The sequence below is a fragment of the Staurois parvus genome, unplaced genomic scaffold (genome assembly GCF_062004578.1).
Source record: "Staurois parvus isolate SC_StPar_1 unplaced genomic scaffold, SC_StPar_1.0 ptg000693l, whole genome shotgun sequence".
Taxonomy (NCBI): domain Eukaryota; kingdom Metazoa; phylum Chordata; class Amphibia; order Anura; family Ranidae; genus Staurois; species Staurois parvus.
In genome coordinates this window covers 356,352-379,534 of record NW_028318489.1, presented here as the reverse complement: position 1 = coordinate 379,534, position 23,183 = coordinate 356,352, and the positions used below count along the sequence as shown (strand labels likewise).

General features: G+C 41.2%; 1 long non-coding RNA gene across 1 annotated transcript; it reads right to left on the bottom strand.

The window, feature by feature from the left end:
- Positions 1-1,100: 1,100 nt before the first annotated feature.
- LOC149446257 (uncharacterized) lies at positions 1,101-6,691 on the bottom strand. Its single transcript, XR_016306227.1, has 2 exons — positions 6,236-6,691; positions 1,101-2,086 (listed from the first exon to the last, which is right to left on the bottom strand). It is a non-coding gene; the product is annotated as an uncharacterized LOC149446257 (long non-coding RNA).
- Positions 6,692-23,183: the final 16,492 nt, after the last annotated feature.

Sequence of the window (23,183 nt, the reverse complement as noted above, 5' to 3'; positions counted from 1 at the left end):
TTAGATTGTAAGCTCCAAGGAGCAGGGCCCTCCTATCCCTCTTGTATTGAACTGTATTGTTGCTGTATTGTCTCCTGTTATATTGTAAAGCGCTGAGCAAACTGTTGGCGCTATATAAATCCTGTATAATAATAATATATATATACTGTACATTCACATCAATCTCTAACCCTCAAGGGGTGCACAACCTAAGGTCCCTAACTTACATTCATACATACACATACTATGGCCAACTTAGACAGGAACCAATTTTATTTATTTATTATAGGTACTTATGTAGCACCATCAATTTATTCAGCACTTTACATATATATTGTACATTCACATCAGTCCCTAACCCTCAAGGGGTGTATAATCTAAAGTTGCTAACTTACATTCATACATACACCTACTAGGGCCAATTTAGACAGGAGCCAATTAACCTACCAGCATGTCTTTGGAGTGTGGGAGGAAACCCGGAGTACCTGGAGGCAACCCACACAGGCACAGAGAGAACATGCAAACTCCAGGCTGGTGGTGCCATGGTTGGGATTCTGACCAATAACTCTAGTACTGCCAGGTGGAAGTGCTAACCATTGGCTGTCCTACCCATGTGATGCAATTTCTGGCAATCACACCGCATTTTGCAATCTGTTTCGGGGTGTTATTAATTTAACCACTTCAAGTCCGGACACTTTCACCTCCTTCCAGTCCAGGCCAATTTTCAGCTTTCAGCGCTGTCACACTTTGAATGACAATTGCGCGGTCATGCAACACTGTACCCATATGAATTTTTTAGCATTTTTTTGAGACAGATAAAACTTTATTTTGGTGGTATTTATTCACCACTGGGAGTTTTATTTTTTTGCTATGTAAATGAAAAAGTTCAAAAATTTTGAAAAAAGTGTTTTGTTTATAAAATTTTGCAAATAAATAATCTTTCTTCATAAATCTTGGCCAAAATGTATTTAGTTATCTTTTTGGCAAAAAATAAATAAATAACCCTGAAAGTAGGTAGGTGGTCTTTTTCCTTTTCCTTGGGGGCCCACTCAAGATACCAACGGTCACACCTGGACACAGCTACGAGATCTCGGAAAGTGAATGCACTCAAATCACCTCAGTTGCGATTGCAAACACTTCAGTTTTATTGGCATAACATCAGGGTTATTATACTGTAGTCTTTAGGCAAACACACCCTCAGACCTTCTAATCAAATACATGTACATTATTTTACCTTAACTCAACAATTATTTGTATGAGGTTTGCATTTCCACTCTTCTGCTTTATCTATCATACCATATCTCCTCTAAAGCCCAGACCATGGCTATAATCTGACCTAACACCCAAGTTGTGGTTAAAACTTTTCAGAAGTGAGAGTAAACCTTATCTGCTTTTTTGTAAGGGTTTGCAAAAACACTCATTTCTACATGAAGCTGACATAGAGAGTTTTGTTAGTGTGCACATATCTCATATATGTATATTAAACTAGCATCTTGTATTAGTGTATACAAAATGGATTCAGTTATATTCCATTTAATCCTTTCAGTCCCCTCTTTTATCACATAGTGATAACACTTTTCATTGACTTACTCTCCCTATCGTCTCAATCCCATGCATTTCCTCATATTGTTGAAGCAAAAACATTTCCTCCCTTTCCTTCTCATTAATTCTCATTATGATACACATGATCATTCAGTTGTGATGAGGTACAATCCCCCACCCATCCTGAACTCCCAGAGGGTTTTTGAACCACTGGCTTCTTTCTATCATATGAAATCTCCAATAGAAACCATAGTGGGACGATGATAATAGTCACTATTGATAAGATAATAATCAGGTTCATCCAGTCCTCACGGGGATCCAATAGGTTGGGTAGCAAAGTTCTTGGCTCCTTCTTCTGTTGGTTGATCAGCTTGCTTGTGTCTCTCATCTTGGGAAATCCTTTTGACTCTTGATGCATGGATCCAGGTGCCTGATCCTTCAGTAAGAACAGCTGTACGTGTAATGGCCACGATCACTGTAGGTTCTCCAAACCGGGGTCTCACCCTTGGATCCAGTCTTCGGATCACCACTTGATCACCTACCTCGAAGGGGTGGGTTGGTTGATCTGCGGATAAAAGAAAAAAACAGCAGCATCATTTTGTTCGCTATTCAACTTTTCACACAATTCTTTTACATATTCTGCCTGTATCACCTCTAAATCTCCTTTCTACCACAGAGGGGGTTGCTGTCTAGTCCAAGGGGTAGGGAATGGTCTTCCCATTAGTATCTCGTTTATGAGGTGTCATCCTTATTTCAGCTAGTATAGCAGGTAACACAGCTGGCCAATTCTTCAGAGTCCCTCCCGTGGCTTTCACTAATTTATCCTTAATTGTTCTATTCATTCTTTCCACTACTCCAGAACTCTGAGGGTGATAAGGAATATGGAGCTTCCATTGAATACTCAAAGCCTTTGAGACTCCCTGAGTCACTGCTGCAGTAAAAGCTGGTCCCTGATCACTTTCTATGAACAAAGGACAACCCCATCTAGGGATGATTTCCTTACACAAAACCTTGACCACTGTCTCTGCTGTTTCATTCCTACATGGGAAAGCTTCCGGCCAACCTGAAAATCTGTCTACTACCACCAACAGCTTATCTCCTTCTTTTGATTTAGGGAGATGTGTAAAATATATCTGTAGATGTGTGAATGGTGCCTCAGGGGGTGTTAAATGTTCATGTTTCCCATGCTGGCCATGCCCAGGGTTGTTTTGTAAACAAGTAAGGCACCTTCCCAATGTTTCCTCCACCAAATCATGGAGAAACCATACACAAAATCGTTTGCACATTTCTTTCTCCACTATTTTCCCTTATGACCTACACCATGAAAATTTTGAATGAATAATACAGCAGCTGCCTGTGGAAGTCCTACAATCCCCTCTTTTGACATAAGACCATGTTTGTCTTGTGTCAAACCTCTGCTAGCCCAAAAATCAACTTCACTCTCAGAGGCTTGTGCCTGCAGTGTACCTAAAAGCTCATTTGACAGTAGGGATGGAGTGGACAACATTACCATAGATAGATATGCTCGATTATGCAGTTGCCCTGCAGTTTTTGCAGCTGCATCTGCCATAGCATTGCCTTTTGTGACTGGGTCTTTGGCATTAGTATGTGCCCGCACTTTAATGACCGCTATCCTTCTTGGAAGTTGGAGTGCAGCAAGCAAATCCTGGATCAAAGAATGATGGGATATTGACTTGCCATCGGCCGTAGTGAAACCACGGCGTTGCCAAATACAGCCAAAATCATGTACAACCCCAAAGACATATTTAGAATCTGTGTATATGTTAACATCTCAATCTTGATAAAGAGTGCAAGCTCGTGTTAGGGCCACTAATTCAGCTGCTTGTGCACTGGGGTAGGGGATGGAACCTGTTTCAATAATAAGAGGTGGTTCTACTACTGCATAGCCTGTGATGTATGTAGCATCACTAGGGCGTGTACAAGATCCATCGACAAACACATCAGGGGCTCCAGGAATCGGGGTCTCCAACATATCTAGTCGCGGAGAAGTGTCAGCTTGGATAACATCCAGGCAATTGTGCTCCTCCTGCAATTCTGGTGACCTTGTGTTGTGAAGATTAAGCAGGGAGGACAATAAAAGAGATAGTCCTGATGTAGATGGGCTGTATTTCACTGTGAGATTATTGGTGGATGTCAAAATTACTTCACATCCCGCCAGGCGTTGTGCTGACATGTGTTGAGTGTTAATGTTTTTCAGTACATGTAGGACATGATGAGATGTGTGTAATATCAATGGGTTTCCCAAAACTATGATAGATGCCATTTCCACAGCTAAGGCACACACAGACAAAGCTTGGAGACACCCCGGCATGCCCTGGACCGGGATGGGCATTGTTTTTGATAAATATGCTACCGGCCTCATGGCACCTCCGTGCTCTTGAGCTAGTACTGCAGCCATGGTTTTACATGCAGATTGACAATACCAATGAAAAGATTTAGTATAATCCGGTAACCCTAATGCGGGAGACGAGACCAGTGCTGTCTTCAAATATTCAAATGCCTGCACCAATGGCAGCGTCCATTCAATACGGTCTGGCTGATCTTTCAGTGTCACTTGACGTAATACATTGTCATAATAAGAACAGTCAGGAATCCACTGTCTACAATAGTTTACCATACCTAGGAAGGATTGCATCTGAACCTTAGTTTCTGGTTTTGGTTGTTGACATATTGCTGCCACTCTCCTTGGGCTCAGCCCCCTCTGGCCCTCAGACAATACAAATCCTAGGTACTCAACATGTGGTGCCACAAACTGCATCTTTTTGCGAGAGACTTTTTGTCCCTGATCAGCCAGAAACCGTAACAATGATAATGAATCAGCCTGACACGCCTTCTTGCTCACAGAACTAATCAGTAAATCATCCACGTATTGGATATGTACTGAACCATGGGTGGGTACCCAGTCATTGAGCATGGATCTACTGGCCATGGTATATGCTGCCGGCGAGTAGCCCTGAGAGAGATGGGTCCAGGTTAGCCTCTCCCCTTGAAAACAAAAAGTAAACAACACCTGTGTCTCCGGGTCAACTGGGACACTAAAAAATGCATTTGACAGATCAATTACTGTAAAATGTGTGGCGTTGGCAGGTATAGCATTTACCAAAGTTGTTATATCTGGGACTACAGGGGCAATAGGAATGACCAGATCGTTAATCGCCCTGAGATCTTGTACTAATCTCCACTCACCATTGGGCTTTTTTACCGGATTAATGGGAGTATTGTAGGGGGATACTACCAGCTTCAGTATTCCCCGCTTTTTAAAATCCTCCACAATAGGTTTAATGCCGTCTATTTTTTCTTTGGGCAGTGGGTATTGTTTATGATAAACAGGGTTCCTGGTTTTAAGGGTGGCTTTATACGGTGTGCAGTCAATGAGGCCTGCATCCGTTGTGTTCTTAGTCCATAGGTTTTCAGGGAGCTTATTTAAATCATGATCCATAGCTGGACAGATTAGGAAAGGTGTGTCCAATTGCATACCTTCCTCCGTGATAGACATCACGACTTTAAGGTCAGCTAACAAATCTCGGCCCAATAGGGACACAGGACAATGCGGGAGCACGTGAAATTTATGATACCAGACCTGTCCATCTTTTGCTTGTACCGGGAGGGGAGGTGTAATGCAAGTAGGGATTTCCTTGGATTAGGGCATCCCTGTACTATAGCATCCAGCTCCTTGGGATCTATTGCCTTTAAAATCAGCTGCTCCCCAATCATCATGAATGGAAAGGCTGAATTCATCATATCTAGCTCAGCTGCCTCATCTTTAACTTCCCCCTTGTTACTTTCTGCTGACCTAAGAATTCTATCACTCTTTTCTACCTTCTTTATCTTCCTCTTTACTTTCCCTTTACCCCTCTCAGTATCCCTTTGACTAACACTCCCAGTTTCCCCATCTGAGCTAGATTCTTCTGACTCCCCTGTATATATCTGGGAAGCAGCAATAAGAACCTCTTCATCTTCATCTACTTGTTTTACCTGTGGGAGTGCTGGGTATAATGTGGCTGCATGTGGAGCTGTAGGGGCAGGACGTGCCTCGCTGTGTTTGTATGGCGGTGGTGGTGTGAAATCATTTGCTACAATTAGAGTCTTATAGCCTGGTGCATACTTCAACCAATTCTTACCCCCTTCATACATATAATTCTTGTCCCAATCTGGATTTCCAGTCCCCCAGATACCTACCTGAGGCTGTTCATGCAAACACATTCCTCTAATCATATCCATACACATAGTGTCATTTCCCCCTTCACAAGGAAAACTAGCTCCACCCAGTCTTTTTGACCATCCCACTAAATTATCCACCCAGGGATTAACATAATAAATATCATAAGGGGATACCCTTGCTACATATTCTTTACAAGTTTCATTTAAGGTAGATGTGTTCTTTCCCCTCAGCTTTCTAGTTTTTCTAAACAACTTAATCAACTTTTGTGGCGGCACATGACGAGGTCCTTCCTCCTTACCTGAGGAATTACCCATAGCAGTAAATTAGTAAACTAACAAACAAGACAAAAACAACAACAATAACACACTTTTTACAAATTATACAAAGTGCTGTGCCAGGTGTGTCCTGGTATCATTCCCCGAGCCGAGAATCCCTTAGTCTCGCTCCTAAAACTCCAACCACCAAATTTCCCTGAAGTTCAGAATAATTACCTCGGTAAAGAAAGCATTAAAAAATAAAACTCTCACTTACCTTGGCAATTATCCCACTTCTGACACCACTGAAAGTAGGTAGGTGGTCTTTTTCCTTTTCCTTGGGGGCCCCCTCAAGATACCAACGGTCACACCTGGACACAGCTACGAGATCTCGGAAAGTGAATGCACTCAAATCACCTCAGTTGCGATTGCAAACACTTCAGTTTTATTGGCATAACATCAGGGTTATTATACTGTAGTCTTTAGGCAAACACACCCTCAGACCTTCCAATCAAATACATGTACATTATTTTACCTTAACTCAACAATTATTTGTATGAGGTTTGCATTTCCACTCTTCTGCTTTATCTATCATATCATATCTCCTCTAAAGCCCAGACCATGGCTATAATCTGACCTAACACCCAAGTTGTGGTTAAAACTTTTCAGAAGTGAGAGTAAACCTTATCTGCTTTTTTGTAAGGGTTTGCAAAAACACTCATTTCTACATGAAGCTGACATAGAGAGTTTTGTTAGTGTGCACATATCTCATATATGTATATTAAACTAGCATCTTGTATTAGTGTATACAAAATGGATTCAGTTATATTCCATTTAATCCTTTCAAACCCAAACTAGTTTATAACCAAAAATTATAATTTTTCAATTTTTTTTTACATTTTTATTTATTTTTGTATATTATTATTTATGGGGTTTTTTTTACATACTGTCACCCTAGCAGTACAGTGTCATCATAGGGACACTGTACTACTTGTGGGGGGTGATAAAGATTTTTTTTTTCTTTTATTACACTGATTGCTTTAACACCCATAAAGGCTGTAATTTCTATTTCTCTCTGGCTGCATTCTTGTAGCCAAATTTGAAATACTGTGAGCTGTGATTGGTCACAGCTTGTCACATTGTACAAGGCTGTTGTGAATAGCCTTGTACCATGTGATCGTTCACATATTTCACTAGTAGTAAGCAATGATGTCAGAAGTGACATCTTGTTTACTACTGCTCATATAATCACTGATTGGCAAATCAGGGATCACATAATTCGGGACCTCACACAGAGGTCCCATACAGTGATCGGTGTTCCTCTGTGTACGGAGGACACAGCAGGCACCGGATCGTGGTGCCGCGCGCTCCCAGGGAATGCGCACAGGCAGTGAATGCAAGTGATGTTTAGAAACGTCAACCTGCTTTGGCAGCGCTCCCATCCGGCCGTTTATAGACATGGGCCGGATGGGAAGAGGTTAACATTGACACCCGAACCAGATCGCATGAACACCATCCGATTGCAGTGCGGTGCGGGAAATGCACAAGATTCACAGCGATCTCCGCACCGCAGCAGTGTAAACCAGGTCTAAATGAAAGCTGAAATACATAAGTTTCTACACAAACTCTCATTGACAGGGACTCTCATGCACAGGGGCTAAACGATCAACTGGTGATCCTGCCAGTAACATACTTCTTATGCTAAAGTCACAACGCTCACTGACTGTACTGGATCTGTGTTGGAGCAGCACTACAGGACTAAACAACACCTTCCACTCTCATATTTCCCATAACATAGGAGGGAGGTGTTTTGTAATCTACATTGTAATCTAAGAGCAATGTTCACAAGCTTTCTGGCAGGATCAACAGGTAACTATGGATATAACAAACTGCTTATTTAACACACCAAAATAAAATAAGTTAATTGTTAGGATTTATATACTTTAATTTGATGCAAACATCCAAGACCTTTTGTTCGCAGGGTGGCCACCATTTAAAGCTGGTCATTCATGGTCTGTCTTTTTTTCCTTCAGCAAACACTGAATGGATTTCCACAATTATATATTCAAACTGGATGGGGAAATCCTCACCGCTGTATCATCTCTGACAGCAGAACTCCCCTGGCATTAAAATACACTGATCAGCACTGCAGCTGATTGGCTGAATGCGCTGGCCGAAGCTAAATTTTCCAACAGGAATGGCCATAGATGGATTGAACTTCGTCCGGTGTTTACTGAACTGGCTGGATTTCAGTCCATCTATAGTCAGCTTAATGCCATTAAACCTTTTTTTTTTTTTCTAAAGTGTATCTGTTCACTTCATCATCTTATCTGCTGCCTTTCTGTCATGTGTCAGTCAACTAATCTTACTTTCTAGTTTAAGTAAATAAACAATTTAATAAGGATTGGTATTTGATATGCATTAGGGCTAAATTACAATCTATTGGCTTTTTGAGGATCTTATTCTTTGATTATTATGCTTGTATGCAGGGGTGGACTGACAACTCATGGGGCCCCTGGGCAATAGGGGATCATGGGGCCCCTGTGTCCTCGTCCACACTCAAACCACACCCAAAAAAGCCTATGAAAGGTACCAGGGGCATCTTATGGGGCCCTCTACTGACCCTGGGCCCTCGGGCAGTGCCAGAGTTTCCAAATGGTCAGTCCGCCCCTGCTTGTATGTATTTCTATCATTATAATTTTATTCTTGTACTCATTTATACAGTATGTAACGTCCTAGTCCATTATTACTTTTGTTGTATGTACGACCCTAGTCTATTAGTAATATAATCTTTTTATCATTACAAACAATATTATTATTATGTATTATTATATATGTGATATATGTGATATATAAGGCAAACCCTTTTATACTTATATACATTTGCATGTACTGTATATGTATATATACAGTGCGTCTTGAGAAAGGCAAGCAGTACCTTGTCTAAATGTTGACCAATAAACCTGTTTATGTTGCTTCAATGGATAACCTACAAGTGCTTCCTCCTCCGGACTGTTTGTATCAACTTGCCTTGAGTGCACCCATGTAGCCCTTGCTCTCATATACGGTCATGGTCAAAAATATTGGCACCCCTGCATTTCTGTCAGATAATGCACCACTTCGCCCAGAAAATTGCCTCAATTACAAATGTTTAGGCATTCTCATGTTTTTTTTTTTTTGTATTGGTATGACACAAAAAAGTGGAAAAACAAACAGCCAAATCTGACACATTCTACGCAAAACCCCCAAAATGGACTGGACAAAACTATTGGCATCCTCAATTTAACATTTGGAAGCACACCCCTTGGAAAAAATAACTGAAATCAATCAAATATAACCATCAGTGAGATTCTTCCACCTCTCTACTGGAATTTTGGACCACTCTTCTTTCGTCAACTGTTCCAGGTCCCTCTGATTGGAAGGGTTCCTTTTCCCAACTGCTGTTTTGAGATCTCTCCACAGGTGCTCTATGGGATTGAGATCTGGACTCATTGCTGGCCAGTTCAGGACTCTCCAGCGCTTTGTCTGAAACCATTTCTGGGTACTTTTTGACGTGTGCTTTGGGTCATTGTTCTGCTGTAAGACCCATCATTTTTTGCTAGTCTTCAGATTTCAGAATGCCATGCACACAGTTAAGATATCCAGTCCCTGAAGCAGCAAAGCAACCCCAAATCATCAGTGAACCTCCACCATGTTTGATTGTAGGGACTGCATTATTTTCTTTAAAGGCCTCATTTAATTTCTTTGGTCTGTCCACAGCACATTCTCCCAAAAGGATTTTGGCTTCCTCAGGTAAGTTTTGGAAAACTCCAATCTGGCTTTTTTATGTTTCTGTGTCAGCAGTTGGGTTCTCCTGGGTCTCCTACCATAGTATCCCTTTTCATTCAGATGGCAACATATAGTGCGAGCTGACACACTTGTACCGTGTGCCTGAGGGTCAGCTTGAATTTGTCTGAAAGTTGATCGAGGTTCTCTAGCCACCATTCAAACAATCCTTCATTGCAATCTTTGATCAAGTTTTTCTCTTTCCTCCATGTCCAGGGAGATTAGCTACAGTGCTATGGGCTGTAAACTTCTTGACAATGTTGCGCACAGTGGACACAGGAACATTAAGACCTGTTAATTGTTATAGGTGAGTTTTACCACTTAACAACTGGGTATAGCTGCTTGAAGGCTACAGTGCGGCTGTCCAGTTCTGGGAGGGCGTCATATGATGTCCTCCCAGAACATGTCCCCAGCAGCACCTGGTGCTGTCTGTGATCTCTGTGTCCTATGGACACAGCTGATCAAATGACAAGGTAAAAGGCCAATCACAGCAGTCTTTTACCACGTGATCAACTGTGTCCAGTGACAGCTTGCCGGTTATCAGCAGCACTTTCCTCAAGCTATCACAGCCGATAACCAGCAAGTGTCACAGAGGACATCATGCCCTGATTATCAGTGCAGCCCAAAAAGCGCCCATCAGTGCCACCCATCAGTGCTCATCAGTGCCACCCATCAGTGCCGCCAGTCAGTGTCCATCGGTGCCACCTATCAGTGCCCATCATTGCCGCCTATCAGTGCAGCCTAATCAACGCACATCAATGAAGGAGAAAATTTACTTGTTTGCAAATTTTTAAAATAAATTCATTTTATATTCATATTTATCAAATATATTCAATTATTTTGCTTATAGTGCAAAAAAAAAAAAATCCAGTGGTAATTAAATACCACCAAAAGAAAGCTCTATTTGTGTGAAAAAAATGGCTACAATGTTGCATGACTGCATGCACTTTTGATGGTATATTAGGAGGAATTTATTGAAAGCAACGGCAAGTACATCAAGCCAACGCGTTTTGGGAGAAAACACTCTCCCTTCTTCAGGGCCAGGGGCGGACTGATCATTTGGAAACTCGGGCACTGCCCGAGGGCCCGGGGTCAGTAGGGGGCCCCATGAGATGCCCCTGGTACCTTTTTCATAGGTTTTTTTGAGTTTAGGCAAGGACACAGGGGCCCCATGATCCCCTATTGCCCAGGGGCCCCATGAGTTGTCAGTCCACCCCTGTTCAGGGCTGTTGCTGCATGCTATTAAATGGGAAAAATTCCCACGTCAGTTATATATTTTCCAGGTTTTGGAGGAAAAAATTACTGCTGTCATTCCAGGGACAGCAACCACTGCGGAACGGCAATCATTGTTGCATGAAGAATAGAAAGAAATATCACACACAGGGATAAACATCCCACACTGATTAGGTAAGAGCTTAATCACATTATCCTAAACAGTGCAAATGGTAAACAGCACAGCCAACAGCTAACAGTGATCTAATTAACAGTAAATATATAAAAATGTAAGTGTTATACTTCACATACACACACACACAAATACATATATATATATATATATATATATATATATATATATATACCCTGTTCCAAATTATTATGCAAATTCTATTTAAGTGTCACAAAAATTTAATATTTTGTTTTTCAGTTTAACTCATGGATGGCATTGTGTGTCAGGGCTCTTTTGATCACTGAAAACAATCTCGGACACCTGTGATAATTAGATTGGCCGATGAGCCCAATTTAAGGAAAAACTACTAAAGGAGGGTGTTCCACATTATTAAGCAGATCACTATTTTCAAGCAATATGGGGAAGAAAAAGGATCTCTCTGCTGCCGAAAAGAGTGAAATAGTTCAATGCCTTGGATGAGGTATGAAAACATTAGATATTTCACAAAAACTTAAGCGTGATCAGCGCACTATTAAGAGATTTGTGGCTGATTCAGAGCACAGATGGGTTTGTGCAGATAAAGGCACATTGAGGAAGATTTCTGCCAGATCCATGCATCGAATCAAGAGAGCAGCTGCTAAAATACCATTACATAGCAGCAAACAGATATTTGAAGCTGCTGGTGCCTCTGGAGTCCCACGGACATCAAGGTGTAGAGTCCTCCAGAGTTTTGCAACTGTGCATAAGCCTTCTATTCGGCCACCACTAACCAATGCTCACAAGCAGAAACGGCTGCATTGGGCAGAAAAATACATGAAGACTAATTTTCAAACAGTCCTGTTCACTGATGAGTGCCGTGCAACCCTGGATGGTCCAGATGGATGGAGTAGTGGATGGTTGGTGGATGGCCAACCTGTTCCAACAAGGCTACGACTTCAGCAAGGCGGTGGTGGAGTCATGTTTTGGGCCGGAATCATGGGAACAGAGCTGGTCGGCCCCTTTAGGGTCCCCGAAGGTGTAAAGATGCCCTCTGCAAAGTATGTGGCGTTTATGACTGACCACTTTCTTCCCTGGCACAGAAGGAAGAACTATGCTTTCCGTAATTAAATCATCTTCATGCATGACAATGCACCATCTCATGCTGCAAAGAATACCTCTGCATCAATGGCTGCTATGGGGATAAAAGGAGAGAAAGTCATGGTGTGGCCTCCATCCTCCCCTGACCTCAATCCTATTGAGAACCTTTGGAGCATCCTCAAGCAAAAGATCTATGAGGGTGGGAGGCAGTTTACATCCAAACAGCAACTCTGGGAGGCTATTCTGACATCTTGCAAAAGAAATTCAAGCAGAAACTGTCCAAAAACTCCCAAGTTCAATGGATGCAAGACTTGTGAAGTTGCTATCAAATAAGGGGTCCTATGTTACAATGTAACGTGACCTGTTAAAATGTTTAAAACGTTAAAATGTTGTTAAAAGTTTGATTGAAATAGCTTTTGATTTCAATAAATATGCTGCAAACACAACAAATGACAATTTTCAGTTCTTTACAGCCTATAAAGTGTTTTGGAACTTACTGTGCGGAATAATTTGGAACAGTGCATTGTAAGTGTTTTATGTTTAAAAATACTGTTATCATTAGGAGTAGAGATGAGCGAATCGAACCAGGCGAAGTGGAATTCGATTCGAATTTCAGGAAAAATTCGATTCGCGTCGAATCCGAATATTAGCCTACTTCGGGTGCGCGAATCGGATTTTTCCCGATCAGCCGGCAAAAGTGTCCCTGCAGAGAGCTCCGCTATTTCTGACAGCTCTCTGACAGTTCCTTCACATGTACAGCGGTTGAAACATTGTATCTATTTGTTTCAATTTAGGATACAGATGTTTTTATTCGGAAACAGATACAATGTTTCAACCGCTGTAAATGTGAAAGTCAGAGAACTGTCAGAAATAGAGGAACTCTGCAGATACACTTTTTGCCGGTTTGGAATTATTCTTATTTTCATCCTACTTCTTCTTCTTCTTCTTCATCCTCATCCTCAGAAGAAGAAGAAGAGGATGAGGATGAAGAAGTAGGATGAAAATAAGAAGAATTCCAAGCCGGCAAAAAGTGTATCTGCAGAGCTCCTCTAAGTGTATCTGCAGAATAGAGGAGCTCTGCAGATACACTTTTTGCCGGCTTGGAATTCTTCTTATTTTCATCCTACTTCTTCTTCTTCTTCTTCCTCTTCATCCTCATCCCCTTCTTCTTCTTCTGAGGATGAGGATGAAGAAGAAGAAGAAGAAGAAGAAGTAGGATGAAAATAAGAAGAATTCCAAGCCGGCAAAAAGTGTATCTGCAGAGCTCCTCTATTCTGCAGATACACTTAGAGGAGCTCTGCAGATACACTTTTTGCCGGCTTGGAATTCTTCTTATTTTCATCCTACTTCTTCTTCTTCTTCTTCCTCTTCATCCTCATCCTCTTCTTCTTCTTCTGAGGATGAGGATGAAGAAGAAGAAGAAGCAGAAGTAGGATGAAAATAAGAAGAATTCCAAGCCGGCAAAAAGTGTATCTGCAGAGCTCCGCTAAGTGTATCTGCAGAGCTCCGCTATTTCTGACAGTTCTGTGACATTCCCTCCATACAGCGGTTGAAACATTGTATCTATTTGTTTCCATAAATGGAAACAAATAGATACAATGTTTCAACCGCTGTATGGAGGGAATGTCACAGAACTGTCAGAAATAGCCTATTTCTGACAGTTCTGTGACATTCCCTCCATACAGCGGTTGAAACCGCTGTATGGAGTGAATGTCACAGAACTGTCAGAAATAGCCTATTTATGGAAACAAATAGATACAATGTTTCAACCGCTGTATGGAGGGAATGTCACAGAACTGTCAGAAATAGGCTATTTCTGACAGTTCTGTGACATTCCCTCCATACAGCGGTTGAAACTCCTTCTTCTCATCCTTCTCCTTCTTCTCATCCTTCTCCATCTTCTCATCCTTCTCCTTCTTCTCATCCTTCTCCTTCTCCTTCTTCTCATCCTTCTCCTTCTTCTCATCCTTCTTCTCATCCTTCTCCTTCTTCTCATCCTTCTTCTCATCCTTCTCCTTCTTCTCATCCTTCTCCTTCTTCTCATCCTTCTTCTTCTTCTCATCCTTCTTCTTCTCATCCTTCTCCTTCTTCTCATCCTTCTTCTCATCCTTCTCCTTCTTCTCATCCTTCTTCTCATCCTTCTCCTTCTTCTCATCCTTCTCCTTCTTCTCATCCTTCTCCTTTTCCTTCTTCTCATCCTTCTCCTTCTTCTCATCCTTCTCCTTCTCCTTCTTCTCATCCTTCTCCTTCTCCTTCTTCTCATCCTTCTCCTTCTCCTTCTTCTCATCCTTCTCCTTCTCCTTCTTCTCATCCTTCTCCTTCTCCTTCTTCTCATCCTTCTCCTTCTCCATCTTCTCATCCTTCTCCTTCTCCTTCTTCTCATCCTTCTCCTTCTCCTTCTTCTCATCCTTCTCCTTCTCCTTCTCCTTGTCCTTCCTCATCTCCAAGGGCATTTAAATTAAAGGTACAGTGTTCTGCACTAATTTAAAGGCTCTCTGAAGCCTAGAAACCCTTTTAATAAGTTAAATTCGTAGCGAATTAATTCGCATCGAATCGAATTTCTTCCTCAAATTCGGCGAATCAGCCGAATCGAATTTTTGAATAATTCGCTCATCTCTAATTAGGAGGTTTGTTCAATAAAATTTGAATTGTACTCTTAATAGTTGATAACATGAGAATTATGCTGACTGTTATTTACATCAATTATTTAGGTAAATGAAAAAAATATAATTTGCATAACAATTTGGAACAGGGCGTATATATATATATATATATTTATTTACAATTGTGTTATACTGCACAAACAAACACACACACACACACATATATATATATATATATATATATTTATTTACAATTTGTTATGCTGTTTTGTTGTCTTTCAGCCCTGATAAGGAGGGATTTCACTGAAAACACATTGGCTATAGCTTTTGACCTCTTGGGTTGGGCAAATTTTTACTGGACTTATTTTTGATTTGCTTTTCAGACTGCTTCAGGGATCCCCAGGATCACCCCTGTTGGCAGTGAACAGCCTACATAAACTTGAATTTGAAACCCATCCTCATACAAATCTGGGTCCAGCACCCTACCAACAGTTGTTTAGCGAGTAAATAAACAATGGTATACTTTGAAGGATGGCTTTATTCTAATTACACGAGCAACCCACTCATATCACATACAGTATGTAGATCCCTATTGTCAATGTATCACCAATATACAAATAATTTCACCAATATACAAAAAACATTTACACATGAGTAAGCATCTGTCGTTCTTTCCAAATAAACCCGTTTTCTGTTGTTAACAATGATAAGCTATTTCTGACAGGTTCCCCTTAAATTTGTCAAATTTGCCTTTAAGCGGTTGGAGTTATAAATTCCACTCTGGTATAGAATTGCACTTTCTTCATTTTCTTTGGCTTCTTTATAAGGAAACTCTATCTCGTAGTCGGTTCGGCAATTATCCTCACTGTATTTTGACTGTAATGTTTAGCTTATGAGAGTTCCTCAAATATTTTTTGATTTCGAGCCGTTTTTCCCATAGCCGTGCATTATGAAAATTGTGTTTACATAACTGTGATCTTAGGGCTGGGAAGGAAACAATGAGTCACAGAGAAATGGTGAGGGCTGTTAAATGTCATTGGAGACGTGAAGCTTCCCACCGGCGGTGTAATAAACAATTTCCACCCCTGGAAGGTTGCTTATGGCATCCTATACCTCCTATAATTGATCATTTATCAGTGAGGTATTAATATACATTACCTGGATACCCTCCGTTGCCTTTTCTCTGTTCTTTGGAATAGGATATGAACGGAAACGCGAGTTCCCGGAAACATCAATAGCGGAGAGCTGACAAGATGTAGAGGCAGATAAGGGGGCTCAGAGGGGATTCTATCTTGGATGAGAAGGTTATTGCAAGCAGCTCAACATAAACAAACAAAGCTGTTAAATGATCACGTCTTATTTTTTATAGTATTGATAGAGACTTAACATCAATCTCCCGAGATATGGGGAACAGAAGGCGAGGACCAGGAGACATTTATTCTGCTGAGGCCAATAGAAAGCGGCATTTCATTAAACTGAACTCCAAACAGATAGAGAAGACATAAATGAATGCAGCTCCGTATTTATTAACCACTTGCCGACCAGCAACGTATTGGGACTTAGCTGGATTGAAAGGGTGATATCATTTTTTTAGGACCAGCGATTCCCATTAAAGTAAAAGTAATCCTAGTGGCTAAGAGGCCACTCCATTACTTTTACAGGTGGCGGAAGGGGGTCTCACCTCCCTACTGCTGCCGCCTTTACTGGGATCTCCCAAGCAATCGGGGAGCCCAGTAAGGATGCCACCAGTGCGGACTGACAACTCATGGAGCCCCCAGGCAATAGGGGATCATAAGGGCCCCTATGTCCTTGCCCAAACTCAAAAAAGCCTATGAAAAAGGTACTAGGGGCATCTCATGGGGCCCCCTACTGACCTCGGGCAGTGCCCGAGTTTCCAAATGGTCAGTCCGCCCCTGCACCAGTGGCATCGGCTTTCCAGGACATGGTGAGAGGAACTGATCTTGTTACATAGGTGTCCTTTTATGAAACAGAGATCAGCGGCGATCCTGAGTATCGTTGCTGATCTCCGATCATTTGTGGTTTAGGAAACAGAGATGATTCGTGGAGAACATGTTCATGATCATCTCTGCACACAGATGGCCAGTATATGAAGGAGCGATGTCAGACCTTCACTGGTGATCTGTGTTCTCCCTGCAGATTCTCCAGCCCAGAGCTGAAAAATCGGAGGAACCGCAAACTAAGCAGCAATAATTTACCTCTGCTTACTAAACAGTGTTTGACTGATCCATTTCTTGATCTCGCGAGATTATAGTAAAAGCAGCTGTTTTCCAGCGTTTGTAGATCGTTTTCCCTTCGTTTGGAGAACTGATCTACACCGCTTCATAAAAGGCATTCACAGGAGAACTGAGCAGCGATCATTTACCGCTGCTTGATAAGAGGACACCATAGTACATAATTAGGGCCAGGGGCGGACTGACAACTCATGGGGCTCCCGGGCAATAGGGGATCATGGGGCCCCTGTGTCCTTGCCCAAACTCAAAAAAGCCTATGAAAAAGTTACCAGGGTAATCTCTTGGGGCCCCCTACTGACCCTGGGCCCTCGGGCAGTGCCCGAGTCTCCAAATGGTCAGTCTGCCCCTGATTAGGGCTCATGTACACTGCAACTGACAAACTCACGTTTAGGAACTGTTCAGTGTTTTTTTCAGCAGCCCCTGAACTCACCCTAATGTTTTCCTGTGTGTCCATGTACACATCTTCGTTTACAGTCATTTACAGACATTTGAGTTTACAGTCATTTTTTTGAACGCAGAAAACTTGCGTTCAGCAGTCGATTTTATCAGAGTTTCAAACGCAAAATGCTTGTAAACATGGCTAAATGCGGCAAATCGCATTTATGAGTGCTTGCGTTTGAACCTTTTTTCAACTGTTCCAGTTCCCAATGCTGTCCAGAGCCTTTTTTTCATCATGAAAAATGCATGCAAAGCGTTTTCAGGGTACTCAAATGGACAAAACACTGAACACAGGATGTTCCTACCAAGCTTGCAATTCACACCTCAGACCTCTCCCACCCTTGGAAACAAAAGATATGTTAATGAGCAACTCACACCTAGCTAATCTCAACACATACTGCCGTCTCTGCTTCTACTTCTGTATTTCTCTGAAACAGTCTGGAATAGTTCATAATTTACCACTTTTCAGTGCATTCTGGGCATTTGAGAGGTTCTCCTGTGCTTATGTTTAAAAAACACTTCGAAATGTAAACATGCATAATTGCGCATAAATGCATTATGCAAACGCAGATAAACAGACGTTTTTTAACTTACGTTTTCCAACAGTCAGTTTCCATCGTTCAGAAGTGTCCTGTGCACATGGGGCCTTAGTCAGCAGAAAAAAGAAAAAGTCCATCCAGTTCAACAACAAACAAAAAAAAAGTTATAATCCAGTACCCACAGTTGATCCAGAGGAAGGCAACCCCCCCAGTAAAGCATTATCCAATTATTCCGTGTGGAAAATGCAGGTCACCACTAGGGCTGCCACCTCATCCCTTTAAAACTGAACACTTATTAATGACACAGGTTCTGAGGCTAATTTAACCACTTCATGTCCGGACACTTTCACCCAATTCCAGCCCAGGACAATTTTCAGCTGTCAGCTCTGTCACACTTTGAATGACAATTGCGCGGTCATGCAACACTCTACCCATATAAATTTTTTTGAGACAGATAAAGCTTTATTTTGGTGGTATTTATTCACCACTGGGATTTTTATTTTTTTTGCTATATAAATGAAAAAGTCCAAACATTTTGAAAAAAAGTGTTTTTCTTTATAAAATTTTGCAAATAAATAATCTTTCTTCATAAATCTTGGCCAAATGTATTCAGCTATCTTTTTGGTGAAAAAAAACCCAAATTAGTTTATAACCAAAAATTATAATTTTTCAAAAAATGTTTTTCCATTTTTATTATATTTGTTTATATTATTATTTATGTGTTTTTTTTTTTAACATACTGTCACCCTAGCAGTACAGAGTCACCACAGTGCTGGGGGGTGATGAAGGTTTTTTTGTTTTTTTACACTGATTGCTTTTACACCCATAAAGGCTGTAAAATCAATAATTTCTCCTTCTCTCTGACTGCATTCCTTCAGCCAATGAGAAATACTGTGAGAGCTGTGATTGGTCACAGCTTGTCACATGGTGCAAGGCTGTTATGAATAGCCTTGTACCATGTGACCTCTGTGATCATTCACAGATTTCACAACAATAAGCAATGATATCAGGAAGAGACATCTTGCTTACTACTATTCATGTGATTGGCCAATCAGTGATGACATGATCGGGACCTCACGCAGAGGTCCCGTACAGTGATCGGTGTTCATGGTGTTCACTGGATTGCGGTGCCACTCGCTCCCAGGGAACGCACACAAGCAGTGAATATGGCCATCCGCTTCGGCACTGCTCCTGTCTGGCCGTTTATGTACATGGACCAAACGGGAAGTGGTTAATCAGCCACAGAACCTGTGTAATTATTGTGTTCAGTTTTAAAGGGATGAGGTAGCAACCCTAGTCACCATGCAGAAGGTGAACAAGCCCTTAAAGGGCGACATAACACATATTATTGCAAGTGCTTTCAATGGATTACAACAGACCACCAAGGTGTGAATGGGCTCCCCAGCACAGTCTATGACATACAGGTGAAACTCGAAAAATTAGAATATCATGCAAAAGTTAATTTATTTCAGTAATGCAACTTAAAAGGTGAAACTAATATATGAGACTCATTACATGCAAAGCAAGATAGTTCGAGCCGTAATTTGTCATAATTGTGATGATTATGACTTACAGCTCATAAAAACCCCAAATCCACAATCTCAGAAAATTAGAATATTGTGAAAAGGTGCAATATTCTCGGCTCAAAGTGTCCCACTCTAATCAGCTTATTAAGCCATAACACCTGCAAAGGGTTCCTGAGCCTTTAAATGATCTCTCAGTCTGGTTCTGTAGGAATCACAATCATGGGAAAGACTGCTGACCTGACAGTTGTGCAGAAAACCATCATTGACACCCTCCATAAGGAGGGAAACCCTCAAAAGGTAATTGCAAAAGAAGTTGGATGTTCCTAAAGTGCTGTATCAAAGCACATTAATAGAAAGTTATGTGGAAATGAAAAGTGTGTAAGAAAAAGGTGCACAAGCAGCAGGGATGACCGCAGCCTGGAGAGGAATGTCAGGAAAAGGCCATTCAAAAGTGTTGGGGACTAACACAAGGAGTGGACTGAGGCTGGAGTCAGTGCATCAAGAGCTGCCACACACAGACGGATCCTGGACATAGGCTTCAAATGTCATATTCCTCTTGTCAAGCCGCTCCTGAACAACAAACAACGTCAGAAGCGTCTTACCTGGGCTAAAGAAAAACAGACCTGGTCTGTTGCTCAGTGGTCCAAAGTCTTCTTTTCTGATGAGAGCAACTTTTGCATCTCATTTGGAAACCAAGGACCCAGAGTATGGAGGAAGAATGGAGAGGCACACACTGCAAGATGCTTGAAGTCCAGTGTGAAGTTTCCACAGTCTGTGTTGATTTGGGGAGCCATGTCATCTGCTGGTGTTGGTCCACTGTGCTTCATTAAGTTCAGGGTCACCCAGCCGTCTACCAGGAGATTTTGGAGAACTTCATGCTTCCTTCCGCAGATGAGCTTTATGGGGATGCTGACTTCATTTTCCAGCAGGACTTGGCACCTGCCCACACTGCCAAAAGCTCCAAAACCGGGTTCAATGAGCGTGGGATTACTGTGCTTGATTGGCCAGCAAACTCGCCTGACCTGAACCCCATAGAGAACCTATGGGGCATTGCCAAGAGAAAGATGAGAGACCTGAGCCCGAACAATGCAGAAGAGCTGAAGGCTGCTATTGAAGCATCCTGGTCTTCCATAACTCCTCAGCAGTGCCACAGGCTGATAGCTTCCATGCCACGCCGCATTGAGGCAGTAATTGCTGCAAAAGGGGCCCAAACCAAGTACTGAGGACATATGCATGCTTATACGTTTCAGAGGTCCGATATTGTTCTATGTACAATCCTCGTTTTATTGATTGCATGTAATATTCTAATTTTCTGAGATTGTGGATTTGGGGTTTTCATGAGCTGTAAGCCATAATCATCACAATTATGACAAATCACGGCTTAAACTATCTTGCTTTGCATGTAATGAGTCTCATATATTAGTTACACCTTTTAAGTTGCATTACTGAAATAAATGAACTTTTGCACGATATTCTAATTTTTCCAGTTTCATCTGTATGTTCCCTGGTCAGTGCATTGCCCCGTGTTTTGCATTGATCAGTATTTTGGAATATTATTATTATACAGGATTTATATAGCACCAACAGTTTGCTCAGCACTTTACAATATAACGCGAGACAATACAGCAACAATACAGTTCAATACAAGAGGGATAGGAGGGCCTGATCCTGGGAGCTTACAATCTAAGAGGGAGGGGCAGCTTACACGGGGCTTCACATTTTCTGCAGCTGGCAAATGACTAACAAATGTGATTTCCAACATAAAGCTCAGAGATCTCCAGCAAGAGCACCAAAGCTCAGATGGAAAATCCATGTCACCCCGTTGTCCTCCTAGGTGTGACCTTGATAAACAGCTTCTACTAGCCATGAGAATAGTAGACGCTGACAGCTGCATTTTCTGTTCCCACATCACACGGAACAAATAAGTCCCAGAAAATATTCCTGATGACTCAACGGCTTTATGATTTCCAACATAAAAATAGGAAAAGACTTGTGGGAAAGGGGGAATAGACAGGCTTTCCTGTGAGTCACCTAGGAAGCCGTGCTACAGATGAACGGAACACTCAGATAATAATCCCACCATCTCACAGCTGATAAATCTATCAGACTCTTCTCACATTGCCTTCAAGGCAGAGAAACTCCGGACAATTGTGTGTTCCGTGTGCAGGAGAGGATACACGCCTGATACAGCTTTATATCTGCTCTCCTTTATAGAAAATATCAGGGGAGTGCAGATTCATGGTAAAGTGGTAATAAACCCAAAACCAAAAATGTGATATATTGCAGTTTACCAATCCTTAAATGTGGTGGCTGCATTCGTTTTTTTAGGCTTTTTTCCTTGTATTTTCACCAGGTGAGCAAGCAAGTAACACTTCCTGTTTTAGGGTGTCTACACACTAAGGCTCTATTCACATCTAAGCGTAGCGTTTTTGCGCATTTTCATACAGCGTTTTCAGCCATTTTTGAGCTTTGGCATTTTTTATTATAAAAAAATAATCTGTTGCATCATTTGTTGCTAGGTTTTTCTGCTTTGGCTTCTCCATCAGCTTTTATTTCTGTATTATTATTATTATTAATAATAATGTATTATTATGTATTAGTTTTTGTTAGAGTGATAATAATAATAATAATAAATGAATAAATAAATGTTAAATAAATACACAAGTAAATAAAAATAATCATAAATAAATATTATCTAATAATAAATAAATAATAATTAACCCTTAAACCTTTAAAAATTTATTAAACAATTTATTATTATCATTATTATTAATAATGTATTTTTTTTTTGATGTTTATTATTATTATTATTATTAATAATAATAATAGTTTATTTATTTATTTAAGGTTAGGAGTTATTTATTTATTTATTATTTATTTATAATTTTATATTTATATGTGTATTTATTTTACATTTATTTATTCGTATATTATTGCTATTATTATTATACAGGATTTATATAGCACCAACAGTTTGCTCAGCGCTTTACAATATAACGGGAGACAATACAGCAACAATACCGTTCAATACAAGAGGGATAGGAGGGCCCTGCTCCTTGGAGCTTACAATCTAGGAGGGAGTGGCTAGTGGTACAAAAGGTAGTAACTGTGGGGGACGGACTGGTTGGAAAAGTAGAAGATTCCATTATTAGCTGAGGGCAGGATAGGCTTCCCTGAAGAGGTAGGTTTTCAGAGATCGCCTAAAAGTGACCAGAGTAGGCGATAGTCTGATAAATTGGGATAGAGAGTTCCTGAGGATGGAGAAAGCTCTGGAGAAGTCCTGGAGACGAGCATGGGAGGAGGAGACAAGGGAGCTAAAGAGCAGGAGGTCTTGCGAGGAGTGGAGAGCATGGTTTGGGTGATATTTGGAGACTAGATTGGTGATGTAATTTGGGGCAGAGTTATAAATGGTTTTATATGTTATTGTTAATGTTTTGAATTTTATCCATTGGGCAATGGGTAGCCAGTGGAGGGATTGGCAGAGAGGGGTGGCAGATATGGAACAGTTAGTAAGGTGGATGAGTCTGGCAGCAGCATTCATGATAGACTGAAGAGGAGATAGCCTGCGATGAGGTCGG